Source organism: Python bivittatus, unplaced genomic scaffold (genome assembly GCF_059951505.1).
Source record: "Python bivittatus isolate LINGU-HERP-01145 unplaced genomic scaffold, Pbiv_v1 ctg000700_np1212, whole genome shotgun sequence".
Lineage (NCBI taxonomy): Eukaryota > Metazoa > Chordata > Lepidosauria > Squamata > Pythonidae > Python > Python bivittatus.
In genome coordinates this window covers 79,764,152-79,783,532 of record NW_028277098.1, presented here as the reverse complement: position 1 = coordinate 79,783,532, position 19,381 = coordinate 79,764,152, and the positions used below count along the sequence as shown (strand labels likewise).

At 38.8% G+C, this 19,381-nt stretch overlaps 2 protein-coding genes across 5 annotated transcripts in view; both read right to left on the bottom strand.

Annotated features, from left to right (window-relative positions):
* Positions 1-5,596, bottom strand: part of PPP1R16B (protein phosphatase 1 regulatory subunit 16B) — a 108,454-nt gene extending 102,858 nt beyond the window's left edge. For 3 of the 4 annotated variants that reach the window (XM_088154568.1, XM_088154569.1, XM_088154567.1), the window contains exon 1: positions 4,676-5,594. The gene's annotated coding sequence lies outside the window, so the exon portion shown is untranslated. Of the gene's footprint in view, positions 1-4,675 lie in introns of all 4 variants that reach the window. The other variant, XR_015798613.1, reaches the window with a different exon arrangement.
* Positions 5,597-9,921: 4,325 nt separating this feature from the next.
* ACTR5 (actin related protein 5) overlaps positions 9,922-19,381 on the bottom strand; it is a 39,874-nt gene continuing 30,414 nt past the window's right edge. Inside the window, exon 10 of the transcript XR_003086640.2 lies at positions 9,922-19,376. The gene's annotated coding sequence lies outside the window, so the exon portion shown is untranslated. The remainder of the gene's footprint in view (positions 19,377-19,381) is intronic.

Here is a 19,381-nt window from a genome sequence, read left to right as displayed (position 1 = left end):
ATTTTGCATTTGTGGGTAGTAAGGCTATTTGAGAGGATGGGAACCTCTTCCAGCTTCTGAAATTTTAGCAGGCAATTGCCCATACAGCATTGTGTACCTAACTTTATAGCCATTAGAGTTAGAAATGTTGCTTTAAAAGAATAAAAACAAAAACAGTTTCCCAAGGAGCTAAATTCTTCACCAAAAAGCAGGTAAGGGGACTATGAAGCTGTGTGTTTAAGTTCCAGCTAACATCTGAAATGGTTAAAGTATGCTTTGTTTAAACCATCTGAAATGGTTTAAAGTATGTTTTTACAAATGGTACATGTAGTACCACAAATGGTACTATGAATATGTAACCATATAGATACATACTTTCAGTGGGGTTTATTCCTAAATAGCCATGCATAGAACAATCTTTGGAAGTAAAATATTACAATCCTATGAAATTTCCTTGAAAGTAGACTTCACCAAATTCAATTAGGACAGTTCCAGAGCAAGCGTGCATATATCTGCAGTTTCAGATTGGGTTCATGCATCACATTAAATTACTTTTCCCCAACCTGGTATCCTCTAGATCAGTATTTTTCAAACTTGGCAACTTTAAGATGTGTGGACTTCAACTCCCAGAATTCCCCAAGCCAGCTGGTAATTCTTAGAGTTGCAGTTCCAATACATCTGGGGAGTACCAAGTGGGGAAAGCTGCATTGAGCCATGAGTTCAATTAACCATTGTTTACTGAATAAGCTACAATTGCTGAGTACATACAACATACTAAGACATAAACCATTCTCTGCAGATAACAGTGGTTGGGTTTATATAATCTACAAAATCAAAATCAAACTAACCATATTATGGTTTTGTGTATGAACTCAATCTGAATTTGGAACAGATCTCTAGTAAATATGGATGTGAAAAGGTGATTTAAGTCAAACATATTCTAACAAAAAAAATGCACACACACATACTTTTTATTGGTGTTATTATTGCCGATAAATTCAGTGGTGCATATCAAAACAGCATGAAGGGGCAAACATGGCTATAAGCATCTATTGAAATGCACTATTTTAAAATATAAGCTCTCCATATGTGAAATGGTTAGCACTTGAAGTTGATTTCAATTGTTTGAGATTTTTTTTCTAAAAAAGAACTTTTTGCACAAAGCAGGCAGTGCTGCTCCAAACGAGACACAGCCTACATCTCGGAAGGTGTACACTTTCTTAGTATGAATTCACTTTTGTATACAACAATGAGCAGATGCACATAAGTCTTACACACCTAAAGCAACTACTGATTAAGCCAATATATTTTTCATTGGTTTATTCTTGAACAAAATGTCTTACAGTTGCAGGCCATTAGTTGCTCTTTCAAATGATATTTAGTTTCAAAAACAGTTTATTTCATGAGAGAGAGTGCCTATTTGCAATCAAACCTGAGCGAAATTCAAAGTAAAATTGAAAAGCACAAAGCAGGAAGTCCAGCAAGAAAGCAACTGAAGCTTTTGCTGTCACTTTGTGATAATGGAAACTATGCAAAGCAATATAATACCAAAACTAGGTATGCAAGGAAGGAAATTGCCCTCATGTTCTAAACCAGTACAACAAAATTAACATATAGCTTTAGTCTGCTTGATGGAGAAGAATTGAACTAGATAAATAAATAAAAGCCACTGGGGCGGCTGGAGCCTTGAGGATGCTCTGTGTCTTTTAACTTTGTCTGTAGTCTTTTAATTGCACTTTGTAGTTTTGAAATGTGTTTATGTCTTTTACTTGTGAGCTGCCTAGAGTCACTGATAGTGAGATGGGCGGCATATAAATTTGATTTATAAATAAATAAAGTTGCAAAAACCTCCTTGGATTATCACCAAATTCTCTGGGTGTTGAAGGTACACTATCACACAACAAGCCACATCACCCAGCCAAAGTGAACGGAATATCCCTGGCTGCCTAAACGTACTGTGACATCACAGTAGTTGTTGCTAAATGCCTCTCACCTGCTGTAAACATACAGTTGATATAAACCAAGGGACTTATTGCTGTGTAGAGAGAAATTTAAATCAATCAATTTCACATTCAAAAGTGGAAGTTACACTGAACATTATGAAGTTAATGCAGATTACAGAGACTGAGGTCCAAAACTATATTCTACCATGAGGCTCAGAGGCAGAATTTTTGCTCTTTGTACTAACCTTTAAAGGTTGATATAAAATTTGGGGGGGTAGCACACATATGCTCTATGCTACTCAGAGCCAATTGGAATTGAGTGGCATAGAACAGTTATAAATAAATAAGTAAAATTCAGTTCCCAGTAAGTATTAGTGTTGTCCCTCTCCCATAATTTCACATATTGACTGTTCTGTTTTTAACCTTCTGGATTTTTCATTCACAAATTTCTAATTCTGAAGGTGACAGAGAGAAACTGAAGGTAGAAATTATTTCCAAATGTTTACTATTTTCACATGCAGTAACACATTTAACATGGTTAGCAGATAAGCTCATTTTTTAGATTTACATCATACACCGAAAAAAAAATTAACCAAATGGTCTAGGTTCACACAACATTGTAAGCCATACAAAAATAACCCAGGTTGAAGCTAATCACCTTTAGTACACTGTATGAATGCAGCCAGGTCTTACAACTTCTCTGGTTAAGCCAGACAGTGACTAGTTCAGATCATGATTTTATTTAATATGATTTGATAAATAAGCAACAGGCTGGGACCATGCAACATGCTAAGCCATAATCACAGGCTAAGTTCACCTTGTATATTTTTAACCATGGTTTGAACAATCCTAATATCTTGGTTCACAGATAATGCTAATCGATAATGGGTAAATTCACATATAATGTCAAAGCAAAAGCAAATAAACTAAGCCGTAGCTTACCATTATGCACAAAACAGTCCAGTTACAATAATGGAGTCAGAATCTCATCTTACTTGACCAGGCATGCATTATGCATTTATATTAATCACCACGCTGTTTTTTAAAAAGTCCTGTACTAGGCTAGACACAAACAGAACTCTTGAATAATCAGCTTTGATCATCCCATTTCCCATATGTTATCTTATACCTTACTCTCCCTACTATCATTTTACACTTGGTGGGAGGAAGTAATTCTTTTCTCAGCAATTACAAATAAATTGAACATGTTGTCGCAAACTACTTTATCTCCCATCTTATTTTAAAAGGCAGTAGCATTATATAAAGCCAGCAGGTCATCACAAATTCTTAAATGTTAAATTTATAAACAGTCATTTGAAATAGCCTTCTGTACATTTAAAATTAAACACGGGGGGGGGGATTACAAATCTCAATTTACCTTCCTTTCCCATTTCTCCAGCCTACCTCATCTACTGTGAAAGGAATTCCCAAACTGTCCTTTACACTAGTACCTCAGCAACTTTAAGATGTATGGACTTCAACTTCCAGAATTCCCCAGCAAGCATGGGGAATTCTGGGAGTTGAAGTCCATGTATCTTAAAGTTGATAAGGTTGAGAAACACTGACTTACACAAATGGATATTAATGCCCTTTTGCTGGTTAAGGGGTGAGGGGGAGTGTAAAACACCTTCAGCCTAATACACCACCACGCTCTCTAACCCGATTTCCATCCTGTCATCATCAAGAGGAGGCAGTGGCGATATGGAACTCAGATAGCAGAAGAGTGTCAGGAAATAACTGATATATATGCAGCCAGTGGTGGCAGAAAAGCAGAAGTGAGTAATAATGTATGTGATAGGAGCAGAATTACACACATGAGGGTGCATTTACACTGTATCTTCCCACATCTTTAAGATGTAAGCTGTCCATTGCATGGTGACTCCCACAAGCTGCCAGAGAAATGCATGCACGCACAGAGAGAAACGTTGCATGCAGGCTTGCTACAAAGAAGCATAAAAAGGTCTGGAAACGTCACAGTAATTACACATCTGTGTTCAAGGCAAAGCTTATTTGAGAAATAGGTTACTCTTTTCTTTAATTTCTGAAACAGTAAAGCGACTCCCTTGCACTTTGGCTGTCGGAACTGGCATACTTCTCCCTCTTACTTACAAGCTGGGCTTCGTTTAAACCAGCTTTAAACGTGAGCCTGTATTGAACAAGCTCAATTCCCTGACAGGGGTAGCTCTAACCCTGCCAGAGCAGCCCCCTCTTCCTCCCTCGCTTGACAGCGGTCGGAAAGAGGAGTGCATGGACATCTTCCCTTCTGTCCACACATTCACGAACATCTGAACGGAGCCTAAATAGCACAATCACGCCCCATCTTTTCAGGGTAACTTAGGTGAGAAAAAGAAACCTGCGCCCCAATGTTTCTTTATTAGCCTTTGCTTAAACTTCATGAATAAAGACTGGAAGTCCCCCCCCCCCGCCGCCCCCATTCTGGAGGGACAGCAGAAAGAAAAGAGAACATGTATGTACAGAAGGCGAAGAAAATATACGGGAGATGATGCAGAATCTCTTCTAGATCTTCCACTGGGTAGATACTAGGAAGGTCTGTAGCTCGCCCACTTGTCTAATTCCCTTTCCCGCCCGTCCACCCACCCTCAGCTTCCTAGAGATTTCCGCCCTGGCGACACACCGGACCTCCCCATGCCGCCGCGGGCTTCGACGGAGGAGGCTCCCGCACGCGCCACCGTCTCGATCCGCCCCCCGGGACCCGCCGCAGAGCTCGGTCGCTCTCACCCAAAGCAACTCACCGGGACCGCCGCCGAGGTCCAGCGGCTCCCGCAGCGCAGCAACCGCCCCGCGCCGGAGCCAAGCGAAGGCGGTCGGGACCGGCTATTTCCTGGCCCCGGGACCAGCGCCGACTGACGACGGGCAGCTTCCAGCCACTGCTGCGAGCCCCATCCGTTTCCTTGGGAGCCTCGAGAAGCGGCTTCCCCCGCGCTTAACCTAGGATGAAGTGATGGGAGGAGCCGCCGGCGCGGACCAGCCAGCCCGGGAATCTAGCCACGCCCAGCCCCTCCTCCGAGGCGGAGCTTTGCGGGGGAGGAGGGGAGCGGGGCGCTGAGGACAGGAAAGGTAAGGGGGATGCGGGCTCTGAACGGAGAAAGGCAGCGGGAGGGGAGTGCCTCGCAGTCCAAGGTGCTAGAGAGAGTAAATGCCTCGGAATTAAATGCAACTGAAAGGAGGTGCTGGCAAGAACTAGTCCGATGGTGACTCTTCCCGAAGCAAGCGCATATACATTTATCTATTTCTGAAATTTGCATCCCACCTTCTGTTGTGGAATTCATGGCACATATTACTCCCTCCTTCCATTTTTTTCCCACCGCCGCCGCCCTGCAAAGTATGTTGGGCCGAGAGAGGGTGATCGGTCCAAAATGCCCCGTGGGTTTCCATGGCTGAGGATGGAACTGAATCTGGATCTCCTTGGTGCCACTCCAGCACTGCAGCCACTGTCTCACAGATTGGGTTAAGCCGTGGCCTGCTTAATGTGGCTTGTTGAAAAATCTATGGTTGACATATTAAGACATCAAGCATGGCTTGTAAACCACAACAGTTGGTTTCACAGAATGCACTAAGCCATAAACCAAACAAGCTGTTCTTTGGTTAGGACAATGTATAAACTCAATCATAGCTTGCCCCCTCAGACTATATTTCTGACTCACAGAATTGCATAAGTGGCATGGAGTGGGGAGGAGGGAGATAAATATATCTTTCAAAAAGTAGCTCGTCTTCCTCCATGTACCCTTCCCACACATCTTTTCTGTAGGTATCTGCAACACACCATAAGGATGACATCAGGCAAATGACATAATTATGCACTTGTGTCATGCCATCTGTGTGAAATGAATAAATTGCATCATGATTCATGTTGCTTGTCCCTCGCAGACATTTGTGTCCTTTTTGAATGCCCACAGTTTCTTGAAGAAAAATCATGTTTCCCATATACATCATAGACAGTATTCCATGGTTAGCTGAACTCTAGTTTAATGTGTTCACACAATACACTAAACCACAAACTGGTTTATACAACCTGCTAGGCAAATATGTGGCTGTTTAGCTTGTAGCTGGTATGTCACACAAACACAATATTTAAATAAAATTTGAGTTCCAAAAAAGAGAATTTTGTTGCCTTGATCTTCATACTGAGACAGAAACCCATCTTGAGTTGAGACTATTTCAATAAAGTAAACTGGAACAAAGCAGAAAGCGCATAAGACCTTTTGGTGTTCTTTCTGCAATGGTCTATATTATTTTTAGTATTATTTTGCAAAACTATAAACTTCTAGTCCTTTGGAAGTCACTGAACCCAAGCTGCTCATTCTGTTTGAAAGATGGGAAGTTGGTGGGGTTTTTTAATAACATAAATGATAGCAGTAATATTGTTCTGAATCCCATTTGGTATTATTTTTAATCAGTCGAGATGAAACAGTGAAAATCTCAGAAGATAACAGATCTTACTGTTCACATTTTAAACAATCTTTCAGTTGAGCTTGAATTGTAGTAAAAATAACAGCACCAACAAAAACTTATTATGGGCTAAACTGACTGCTCTTGAAAACTGCAGCAATGCTTTCACTAAATGTTTAAATTATTTACAGGACAGATATTCAAGCTATCACTCTATCCTATAACTGTACATTGCACCTTAAGCTATAACTATAGCAAGCTATATGCTTACTATAATAATTCTGGCAATTTATATGAATGTTACATTGTTCAAATGTATTACAAGATAACAAATTTTAAAATAAACAACTTTATTTTGAAAATACCTATTAACTTTGGAAATAAAATTCTGGTGAACAGATAGGGGAAGCGTACTGAAACAAATGCATCTATATAATCTTCCTGAAGGCTGGGAAAAAGCAGCAAAATCAACCTTTCTTTCTACAAAGAATAATTGATAACCAGACTTTATTTGCTCTTAAATGCATTTGTGTCAGTGACCAGTAGAAGAGCTTTTGTCTGTAGGCAAGATTAAGGCTGCATTCACATTGTATGTTAGACTTTAACTGAAACATAGTTTGCTGAATAAACCCAATTGCACAACACAATGAAGCATATACTAACTACGTTGGCTGCATTTTGCAGAACTCACTGAGGCACGACACAGTCAAATCAGTAAAACTCAAGTTGCCGGTTCATTAACACTATTTCATACTTCTAGCTTGTTGAACAATTTCATTGCCTTTACATGAATTAATAACTCAGAGAAGCAACAAAGTCATTTGAGACACTGATTAATCAAAAGCAAAAGGTCTTTGCTGAAAGTATTCTGTTTTAACCAGGAGACTCTGTTGCCACTGTTTTAATCAAAGCCTGTACATGCTGTGAAAAGCCATACCACTTCTCCCTGTAATGCATTTGAGATTTCATTAACATAATTAGGGGTCATAGCTTTAAGCACAATTGGCAAATATATGGATTAAAACAGTAGGTCTGTTGTTCAAGTGCACTAGTTATTTGTTAGATTCCTCATATATGTTCATCTCTAGACATACGGTGAGAGTTCTGGGACCTTTATCAGATTAATGGAGATATACATGTATGTATGTATGTGTGTGTGTATGCATATGTACATACACAAACATAGAGGATTCTTAAATATTTTACAGGTGGAAGAATATTCTCCATACCTTAGAGAGAACATAAGTAGGCCCTAGCCTGCTTGGTGGTTCTTTTTTCCATCTTGGTCTGCTGCTAATTCTGCTTCTTCTTTTTTTTTTCCTCAACTAGAGTGGCTGTGTTTGCATGGCATGGATACCCATGGGTTAAATTAACAATAGTTTTCTTAATTAGCCCAGGTTTTCAGGTTTTCACAACACAGAGAGCCATACCTAACCACACAAAGCTGCATTTGCATGACACTACAGGCTGAAATATGGTTGGCAAGCAGAAGCAGTATGGGGGTTTGGGGAAGCTTATATTGCATTCTACTGTTGCACTTACTTCAGTCCTAAATGACAAGAGGCAAATGACAGAGAGGCAGAGGAGAAGGGACTCAAGAACTCTTAATGAAAATTGCCAGTTGATCAGGACAGAAGACAAATTAGCCTGTTCCTGAGCCTCAAATAGCAGGTGATGATTACAAGCCTTAATCATACAACAGAAACATTGGTTGTGTTTCTCATGATTAATCCATACTTTACCCAACTAACCAATTTTGGGAGGCTGCATAACATCTTAAACCATAAACTAGCATCACAGACTAGTTCACCCAATAATACTTAGATATAGATATGCATGTATTGTGTTGTGTGAATATAGTCATTCTCATTTTTTAAATTGCTAGAGATAAAGCTATTACATGTATTAAGACAGGTTAACCCTCTTTTATAAATTTGTATACGTTTAAACTCTACGTTTAAAGTTGTACTTTTAGCAGGTGTAACTTAGTCCCTGTAAGACTTGCTGTTCCTGCTAAAATTCCATTTCACACATAGTAACTATTAAAGTTAAGAGCAGTGCTATCTTTTGTTTGGATTCTAGTAAATCTGCTTGAGTGTTACATTCCTAAAGCTACAGAATCAATGTTACTGAGGAGGAAGGAAAAATTATTAACCTAAATTGATAAACTTTAAAAATATACCTTGTTGGATATGAGATCAAAAAGTAAACTATAAATCTCAGGAGAACAGAGAATCTGGCACAGATTTGTGACCTAGATGTAGAAAGCTGTAGCTATCAAGCCAAGTGGTAGTGGAAAGTTTTAAAGTATGTAAATGAAAATTGCAATAAAATGCTTGACTAAAAGATTGAAACTACTCAGGAGTAAATACCATTGAAGTCAATGAAACTTACTTTTGAATAATTGCAATGATTGCACTGAGATCTCGTTCACGAATACAACATGGATTGGTTAACGATGATTTCCTGAACTTCATTGGTCTGATTCAAAGATATGTTATCCTCCTTAACCTCTATTCACACATCATATGAAACCATGGTTTGTTGACTATGATTGACTGAGTTCATACAGCATGCTAAGCCATAAACTATGGTTTACTAATAGTATATTAGGTCATTCTGAGGTAATTTTGGTTTTGGCATCTCATGTGTTTTGTCAGTGTTTTTAAAGCATACTTTGTAATGTATTACTAACCTATAATGTTCCATAGGGTTGTGTTTTGTCTCCTGAGCCATTTAATGTCTACATGAAATCACTGGGGAAAAGAAGAGATGCCATCATATTAATAATACCAAGCTCTTCTGCACTTAGCCCTCTAACTCTAAAGGATCAGTGAGCATCCTTGAACATTGCCATATCTCTGTAATGGACTGGATGTGAGAGAAGAGGCTGAAATTAAACCCCAAGAAGATGGAGGTACTGTTGACAAGGAAAAAACTGGACTCTAGGTTTAAGGTGAAGGCTATTTTGGATATAGTTTGCAATTTGGAAGTGCTTTTTTATCTCCAGCTCTAACTAGATTTGAGGGTGGTGGGTGTGACAAGGACTGCATTTGCACATAGTCGACTGCAGCCTTTTTGGAGCTAGACACACTTGGCCACAGTTATCCATGTGTTGGTTGCTATCTGTCTTGACTACCTGAATGCTAATTGGTGCAAGGAACTGGGGTCACATGATCTAAAAGATCTGCACTGACTGCCAGTTGCCTATTAGGCGCATTTAAAGTATTGATGTTGATCTTTAAAACCATAAACAGAAAAGGTCTTGACTACCTGCCACATTTCTTAAATCAGGGCAAGCTTCAGAGGGAGCTCTGGGAGAAGGCCTCATCTTGTGTGCCCCCTAGACCAGTGTGTCCCAACCTTAGCAATTTTAAGATGTATGGACCAACTCCCAGAATTCCCCAACCAGAATCTAGGAATTCCCCCTAGACCAGTGTTTCTCAACCTTAGCAACTTTAAGATGTGTGGACTTCAACTCCCAGAATTCCCCAGCCAGCAATGCTGGCTGGGGAATTCTGGGAGTTGAAGTCCACACATCTTAAGGTTGCTAAGGTTGAGAAACACTGCCTATGCAATGCTCTTCCTAGGGAAGGCCATTTGATCTACAACTCTCCCTGTTTAGGAAAACAACAAAATATCTCTCTTACATCATGTATTTAACCATTAATTGATTTAAATGATAGAAATTTTAATGTCATGTTTTCTACTTTATATGTTTATTTTAATCATAAGCCACCTTAAGTGTTTATATTAGCAGAAAAGCAAAATATATATTTAATAAATAATGTTTTTATTTATCAAAGCTGCCAAGTTTTTCTGTTGTTTTGAAATAAATGAATAATGCGCGGAAACTGCCTTTCTCAGATTTCTTGGTGTATTGTTTCTTTCTAATTTCTCATCTTCCATATCTTTATGAAAGAACACAGTTTCTTGGATGTTATCTTCCTGCATGCTTTGAAATGAGTTCTACTACCCACTGTGGGATTTAATTTTGAATAAAAGTGCACGATGTCTGGTTTTACTATGTTTCTCTATGGAACTTAGAGAAGTACTTTGCATATTGAGGTAAGCATTACACATCAGCAAATAAAATTATAATACCTTAAGGTCATTTACTCCAGAGTAAAAATATTTACTTTTACCATTGGAAATCATTCCAATTTCTTTAAATACACAAGGAGGGGTAAGACTATATTTATTTAATGGAGGATAGCATTATTTTCCATATTCTCAGAGGTAGTCTTTAATGGGGGGTTTTTTCCACTTAAGTTTGCAGAGTTTAAATGGATTGTGGTACATTAGGGATTTCACATCCAGTCTGCAAAAATCCTAGTATTCATTAGAGGGCAGCAAAGAGGTATAGAAACCTCTAAGTGTCATCTAGTGTTTATCTTAATGCTTTGTAGCCCATATATATAGACTGAATATTTGTAGCTTCAACATGTGTGTATTAGCATATCACGCAGAATTAGGTATTCTAACCCCATCTGCCTTTTTCTAAATATTTAGCAACTCCCTAAGAGAAAGGAGTTAATATCACCATGACAATGTGAACAGTGGCAAATACACACACACACACACAAATGTTCTGCTATCTTAAATGCTAACTGATATGGGCTGCGGTCCTACTGTATTTAACTTGGAAATCCTTCATGCAGTAGATACACTACTAAAGTGGAATGTGCATTATCAAATGAGATGGTATTATTTCTCAAACGTTTTGTCACATTGAAACTTTTAGCCTCAGGTGACATAAGACCTGATGTAATCCCTCTGAAATTTGCAAAGATGAATGAACAGAAGATTCTCACATCCTGTTTTAAGGCCATTTGAATCAAAAGTTTATTTATTGCTCTAGAAAGAAACCTAGATACATACACTGTATGGTCAGATTAGATTACTTGTGATATATGTTTCATCAAAAGCCTACATGTAAATGTCAATAGGTTTCATTCTGGGTAGAATTTATTAGACAATCACACATGCACAGTGTGTGTGAGCGGTGGTGTTATTGTTAATATGGCTCCATTTTATAATATTGATTAAATGCCAACATGAGAAGACATTCATGCTTTGTAAAATATATATATATGTGTGTGTGTGTGTGTGTGTTTAGGGTAATAGAGATTACTTATTTTCAGTTTCAACTGACAGCTGTACCGTGGATCAAGGTGCATTGTTTTTACCACAAATGACATTTTAGTCAACTTTCTTCAGTTTTGTACAACTTAAAATTCTCCCCAGGCAGTTGGGGGAATTATCTAATACAGTTTAAAAATAAGATTAGGAATAGCTAGGTGGCATAAGGCCATCCTGGTTAGAATGCTGCAAGTTGTATCTCCATAGAGGTGAGGGTCACTAGTGGCAGGCTGCTCTATTTCTATATAAAAGACATTGATTAAGTTTGAGGTTTGATCTAAGCTTTTGGCAAGAATGACTGAGATTGCCTTTGTGAATGACTTACAGAAACTGGATGGGGAAATTTTGGCCTGAATTCTCCTGGACTTCTTCACAACATTCAGTGCTATTAAGATTGGCATATGTCTGGACCAAATACTAGGATTGGATCTTGGGGCAACAGTTTGATGATTTTTTCCTGTTGAGTCATGTCTATAAAGTGAAGAAGGGCTATAGGCCTGTCCAGTGTTCCATTTTACCCCCTATGCTACTCAACATTTGCATGAAACTCTCATTTGGATTGGGGTGCCATCAATATGTTGAGAAGGAGCTGAACTTGGATCCAGACAACACAGAGGTGCGGTTGGTCAGTAGAAAATTGAACTTGAAGTTTGGGTTCAGCCTGTGCAAGATGAAGTTGCATCCTCCTCAATGAGCAAGACTACAGTTTGGAAGTGATTGTTCAACCTCAGCAGTTGCTAGATTCCAGGCGTTCAATTGTTAATAATTTAGTATTTCTTTTGATACTATATTTGGCTGCTACTGGCTTCATGGCATGTCTGAATAGAAAGGCAGGATATAAATCAAATGTACCATTAAGATAATGGTTTGCTGAATAAACTACAATGGGTGGGTTCACAAAGTTCAAACTGAACAAACCAGTTTTGTTAGCATGATCTATAAAGCCATAGGTTGGGATACTGATTTTCAGATATTTTTTTCCCACTCTCATAAGATCCATCTTTCAAGCAGCAGGTTCTTGAGAAGGGAGCGAGCACTCTTTCCAGATAGCTAAACTGATCTCTTCTACAAGGCTTTATAAATTAAATCAAGGCCTGCTTTCCTACAAGCACAAGTTGCCTATCCCTTGAAAAATATCACAACCTATGTTTTTTCTTTTGGGATAATATATGCTCACCTGTTTTCTTGCTTTGGTAAGAGTCTGTCGACTGATTAGAGAGGATAGTCTTAGCTTGCCAGTTACAGCAATTGGTCTGTAAACATCAACAACTGATGCTTTTCATGCTCCTAGATGAACACGACCCTTCCCTAATAATTTAAAAATTTGAGAACCTGCTTTGACTTGCTTGTGGGGGTGGGGGGAGAATTGATGCATATTTGTAGATGAGACTAGCCTCTTCATCTGATAGTCCAGCATTCACAGGATGGTTTTAAGGATTGAAAACAATAATAGAATGAAAAACAGAATGGAGGTTACATATGAATTTATTGGGAAACAGATGAAATTTCAAGTCAGTGGAGAAAAAAAAAAGTCAATAAACAAGCTAGAGCTAACAAGCTTAAAAGCTAGAGAAATGAGAATAAATGTGTTTATTATCCAATTAAATGTACCTCAGCATGATAATCTCTAGGTTGACACATTAAGGTATAAAGTGTTATTTATATAATAACCCCAGCCACTCTGGTCTATAAATCATAGATTATGGGTTAGTGTTATTTGTGAACCTGGCCAGTTTTGACTTGTTCAACAAACCATGGCTTAGCCCCATCTATGCTGCTGGTTATGTCACATGACCAATTGAGCCAAAATGTCCAGTTGAGTATATAAGCATTCCCATCTCACCTCCATTACATGACTCTGAAACAAAAGTGTTTGGCTTATCATGGCATATGATCTTAGAGCAACCATCATTTTGGTTTTACAGAAACCAAAATGTGTAATCAAAGCTTCTTGCACTATGCCATAACGTGGACTTGGCTTGAAGTAATATGTAAATTTTATTTTTATTTTATTTTATTTATCAATAAATAGTTATGTCACCGCCCATTTCGTGAAACAACTCTGAGCAGTTTACAAGAAGATGAGAATTCATTAAAATACAATATAAAAACAATCCTAAAAATAAATAGGTTCCAAGAAGATGGAAAATTGGCAAGTAATTTCAGGGAGGATCATCGGGTAGATATGGGCTCTAACCACCCTCAGGGATGGGTAGAGCCCATATCACCCCATGCACACTGACAGAGCCAGGTCTTTAAACCTTTTTGGAAAGCCAGGAGGGCAGGGGCCCGCCACACCTCTGGGGGGAGAATATTCCAAAGGGTGAGGACAACGGCAGAGAAGGCTCTCCTCCTGGGCCCCACCAGCCGGCATTCCCCCACTGATGGGGTCCACAATATGCCCTCTCTGCCTGACTGGGTGGGACAAGTTGATTGATTACATCCAAATCCAGCAATGGTGTTTGTTTCTGCAAATGGTGGCTAAACAGAACAGGACTTAGTTCTTTCGGTTTGGCAAAAACAAAATTGTTGAAACTAGTTTCCAGTCCTAAATAATTAAGAGATTTATAAACCAAGATTTCATTCAAATGCATTTGCCCAGACTTTACAATACACAATTAAATTCCAGAATAGAGCCAGGAAGATTAAGAAGGATTGTAGAAATATTTTAAGTATTTTAAAATCTATTGGGCATCAGCCAATCAAATAAATGGCTTTAAAATCCCAGTAATAAATGGGAGAGATTTAAATCCTCTTCTGAAAATTAGTGGATTTAAGTGATTAACTTCAGGCTGGATAACACTCACTACTTGGTTTTTGCATGCAAATTATTATCCCTGGCCAAATGAAGTAATATTTGTTTCCTAAATGTTTTATTGTTATTATTGATGTTCTTTTGGGCATGATTATGATTGCTAGATCTGGTTTCCAGAAATCTAGATGACTACTAGATGACAGGTTTTTCTGCATATCTTTCTGCCATCTAGTTGTCTTTTTTCCAGCCAAGAATTGGTAGTTTTTGTTACGATGAGATGAAATTAGGGTGTTTATATAATATTCAGTCTTCATTGGCATCTCCATCCTATTAAAGGAATGAAGACAAAAACATCTGGATTAGCATAACACACTAAGCTACAAAATAAGCAAACACATTTTAGCCTAGCATCTTGTGTAAATGCAGCTCATGTGGTTAGTTTATGGTTTAGTATGTCATACCAACCCAGAAAACTGGGTTTTCTGTTATCTATAAGTGAGCTATGTTAATGCTGTTGGCATTTCAAACTAGTAGAAGTATTTTGATACCACTGTTGCTACACTTCTCTAGACTAGAAACTGAAAGAGTTGTAGTTCAAGAGTGCTGAAGGGCATTAGCAGAACTTCTCTTTCAAGGCAATAGGACATTGAAGTTTAAGGTATTTTAATCGTCAAACCAAGAGTAACAATCTCCTCCCTTGCACAGCGATCGCAGTCAGACTTACTGTTTTCACATTTTTATATGTGGCACAGTCAGCATCAGTTGGGGCTCATATATTTATTCATTTGTTTAATTTAATTTATAGGCAGATATAAGAGGTGACAATGAGCTAAATTTGGGAAGTGCTGTGAAGGGCAGCGGGTGAGTAGATCATATTTTTGCTCTTCACCAGGACATTGAAAAATGTACGAATGCATGAAAGTAATTTTATTGTATATTGGTTTGATTACAGAATGTCATAAAGTAAATGGGCTTGAATTATGGAACTTTTGTCAAATACTGGTAATCCTTGCTTACCGACCACTTATTTATCGACCATTCAGAGTTGCGATGGCGCTGAACAAGTGGTACTTACAACTGGCCCTCAAAGTTCCGGCTATCGCAGTGCCCCCACGGTCATGGGACCGCGATTCGGGCGCTTGGCAACCAGCTCGAACTTATGATGGTTGCAGTGTTCCGCAGTCACACAATCACAATTTGTGACGCTCCCTGCTGGCTTTCCACAAGCAAAGTCAATGGAAAGCTGGCAAGGAAGGTTGCAAGTTGCTCTGGTAAGTCTCCCCCCCCACACACCAGCCTTTCTGCACACTGTGCCGCACCCTCCTTCCCTTTCCCTCCCTGAACTCACGCCAACCTGCACCCTCCTACTCCTGGCCTCCTTGCATTTGCGCCGCACTGTAGCACCCTCCTTCTCCAACTTGTGTGCAACCTATGCAGGCCTCCCCCACCCCTCTGCGGCACCCCCACGCTCACCAGGGACTCCCACTTCTCACTTAAGGACCCCCACATCTTGGGGTTATGACGGCAACCGGGACTGCCTGGATTGTCATTGCTAAGCGATGCAGTCATGTGATGTCACGCTTTGCGATTGCACAAAGGTCAGCTAGGGGCAGCAGAGTGCAGGGTGGCCAAAAAGGGCAGAGATGGGGGGAGAGGGGTGGAGGGAGTTGAAGCGGAGGTGAGTGTGGCAGGGCAGGATAAGCTTGCGGTCCTCGCCTAACAATGGCACAGTCCTGGCTTAACAATCGCAACCAGGACTACCAGAACTGTCATTGCTAAGCAGTGCAGTCACATGACTTGAATCTCTTTATGGACTTTTTAAAGAAAAATGAATTTTTAAAAAATGGTGCAGTCATGTGATGTTTTGCATAGTGATCACTTCGCATAACGAGAGAAAGTCTGGTCCCAATTAGAGTTGTTAAGCAGACTACCTGTATGTGCACTTTCATATGCAGATGATGCCAGGTTGTTGGTTGAGAACTGGAATAATTTCCAGCAGTGATTGGATTGTATGGATCTGAAAATTAAGGAATTAAGATATGAAAAATAATGTATCAAAGACCAAAGTAATTGTGTTTGAGAGGGAAAATGGACAATTGCAAACTGTACATAAATGGCAAAAAAAAAAAGCAAGTAGATTAATTTGTGTATTTTGATAGAATATTGACTAAAGATGGAAACATGGATGGAGAAAATGTAAGATGTTTATTTATTGGATTTGTTACACCTGCCGAACTCCAAGACTCTGGGCAGCGTACAATAGGTGTAATATATATATTAAAGACGTACAAAAGTTGGTAGAAAAGTAGCAAGTAGTATGGGATCTGTTGCAAAGAATGAGTATTTGTTTTTCTTTTGATTGTGCCATCTACCCACTTTGTTGTATGGAAGTAAGGGTTGGGTGTGTCAGAAGAAACTTAAGAGTAAGTTGAATGCAGTAGGAATGAAGTACAAAGTACTGAATGTAATAAAGCAAGAAGATATGGGATCAAGAATGAACATAATATGTATTAAGCTATCACTATGAAAAGTATGTTGAGGTGGTTTACTCATATAATGAACAAGGCTGAATAGCAAATCAAATAAGCTGAAAGGAAAGAGAAGATGAGAAAGTTGTGGTGGAATGGAGTTGATGAGATTCTGAAAAAGGTGAGAAGTTTCAAGAACAAAAGACAATGTATAAGCAGTGTGTGGGTTGAGGCAAGAATAATTTATCAGGATAGAAAGGTATAGAGAGATGAAGTGAATACAGGTAGTCCTGAAAAAATAGTTTTGTGACCAGTCCTTGAACTTATGATGGTCACATCCCCAAAATCATGTGATCTCAATACAGATGCTTCGCAACCAATGCACAATTATAATGGCTGCAGCATCCCACAGTCACATGATCTCCATTTGCAAGCTTCCCAGCTGGCTTCTAACAAGCAAAGTCAATGGAGAACCTGGCAGTAAGTTGCGGTCACATGATGTCATGCTTAACGAACGTGGGTGATTCACTTAATGACTGCAGCGGAACTGACATCATAAATCCAGTGTGGTCGTGTGATGATTCACTTAATGACCATGTTGCTTAGTGATGGAGTTGCTGTTCCCAATTGCAGTCATTAAGTGAGGACTACCTGTAGTGTTAATTTTAGCTAAGTTTCTTTTCTTATCTAATTTCTTTACTTTATATGGCTTGGTATTTCATATTCGTTTTTTGCGCTTAGCATAATACCGTTCATCCTGATAGGGAATTGTATGACAGATATGTATGTAAGTCTCTGCATCTAGTAGATGCAGTATTCAGTTTGGCACAGGGAAAGTGTTCAGAATTGTAGCTCTATTTTCCATTTGACCTAATACAATTTAACACTGACATTCACACCAGATAAATCAAATCAACCAGCGTACGTTTAAGCATGCATTTGTACACAGAGCATCACATTTAAATATGCATTTTTACACAGAGCATTTTAGCCCTGTGAACATTTACTTGTAAGTACATCTCAAGGAATTCAGTGGGATTTACTCCTTACTGTGTGTGTGTGTGCGTGTGTACATATAGACACATACAGAGGGAGACATAGTTAGGATTGCACTGTAACTGGGGCAGCAGTTATAACCCTATGGTTATATAATATTATATATAATATAATATAAGGGTCATAACCTTGATAATTCATGGCTTGATGACCACTTGATTCCCTACTTCAATTTGTTTTATATAGGGTTGCCTTTAGAGACAACATTGAAGCTATAGCTGGTAAAAATGCAGCAGCAAGGTCAAGCCTTGCCGATACAGAATTATACCCTTTAAAGTCACTGTTTTGGTCGCCAGGAGGCTTCTGGGCCCAATTCAAAGTGCAGGTCATTATCTGTAAAGTTCTAGATACATCAGGCAACACTTTGCCATAAATGAATCTGTCCATCCAGTCCAGTCATTGAGAGGACTTGCTGAAAATTCCTTCCTCTCAGGAGGTTCATGAGACATGGATGAGACAGCAGGCCTTTGCTATAACAGCCCTCACCTTATGGAATAATCTACCTCTAGAAGTACATGCAGCCTATTCTGAAAAGAGGTTAAAACTATTTTATTTGAACACATTTTCAGGACCAGCTGACTGAATGTGGGTACCAATATTGGATTTCATTTGGGGTTTATCTTTGCTTTTTGTGATTGTATTTTGGTTTTTGATATTGTTCTGATTTACCTATTTACGGTATTATTATATTTTTGGTTTTCTTCTTATAGATGTATGATGCCCAGGATTGGGGGCAGTTTAGAAGTACTCTAAAACAAATAAATATAGAGGATACTGTACAGACCAGGCTGGAGTCAAAGAAACTAATTTATCATTTATTTTTAATATCTTCTCCCACAGCAAAGCATAACTTGCTTTCACAGCAAAAGGTGTCAAGATCACACTATATGCAAAAGCTTAAGGGCATGTTTATTTATTAAGATTTATTTATAACTGAGCCTTCAAGGATATCATCAAGGCAGCTAGATCTTATTTATTCAGACATCCAGCATAAGACTAAGATTTTGAGATAGATGACAATTAGGCCTACAACATTTTAATTAATCAATAATTAATTGATCAATTTCAAAAAGATAATCCTGTAATCCTATGCATGTTTATCTGGCATTAAGCACCACTGAACTCGACAGGTCTTATCTTTAAGCAGATATGTCCAGATTTGCACAGTAATTCCACTAAAAAGTGATCCTGCCAAGGAACAGATCTTTTAAAAATGTATAAGCCAGGAATGTATAACTTCTACACTTGGCAAGTGCCAAGAAAAAAAAAATTCTCATTCTGTCTCTACAGGACAAATGCCTTTTCTGGTGCCCATTACCTGTGAACAAAGCATGCTTATTGCTTCAAAGAAATGTTTCAACCAACCAGTTAATTAGGATTTCAATATTTTTGGTTGACAATACAAATTATTAGCGTCCCTCCTTATTCATGAAAGCTCTGTTCCAGCTGAAAACTGTGGATAACAATACTGTGAATTACATGATCTTAAGTCTATGGGAATTGGGGAGGTTAGGTTCCAGAGCTTATGTTTTTTCCTCCAGTGAGCATTTCTCGGTTTTCTTCCCTTAGATTTCATCTTCATAACATACTGACTCCTCTTCCTTGGTTGGTTTTTGGCAGATGCTGCA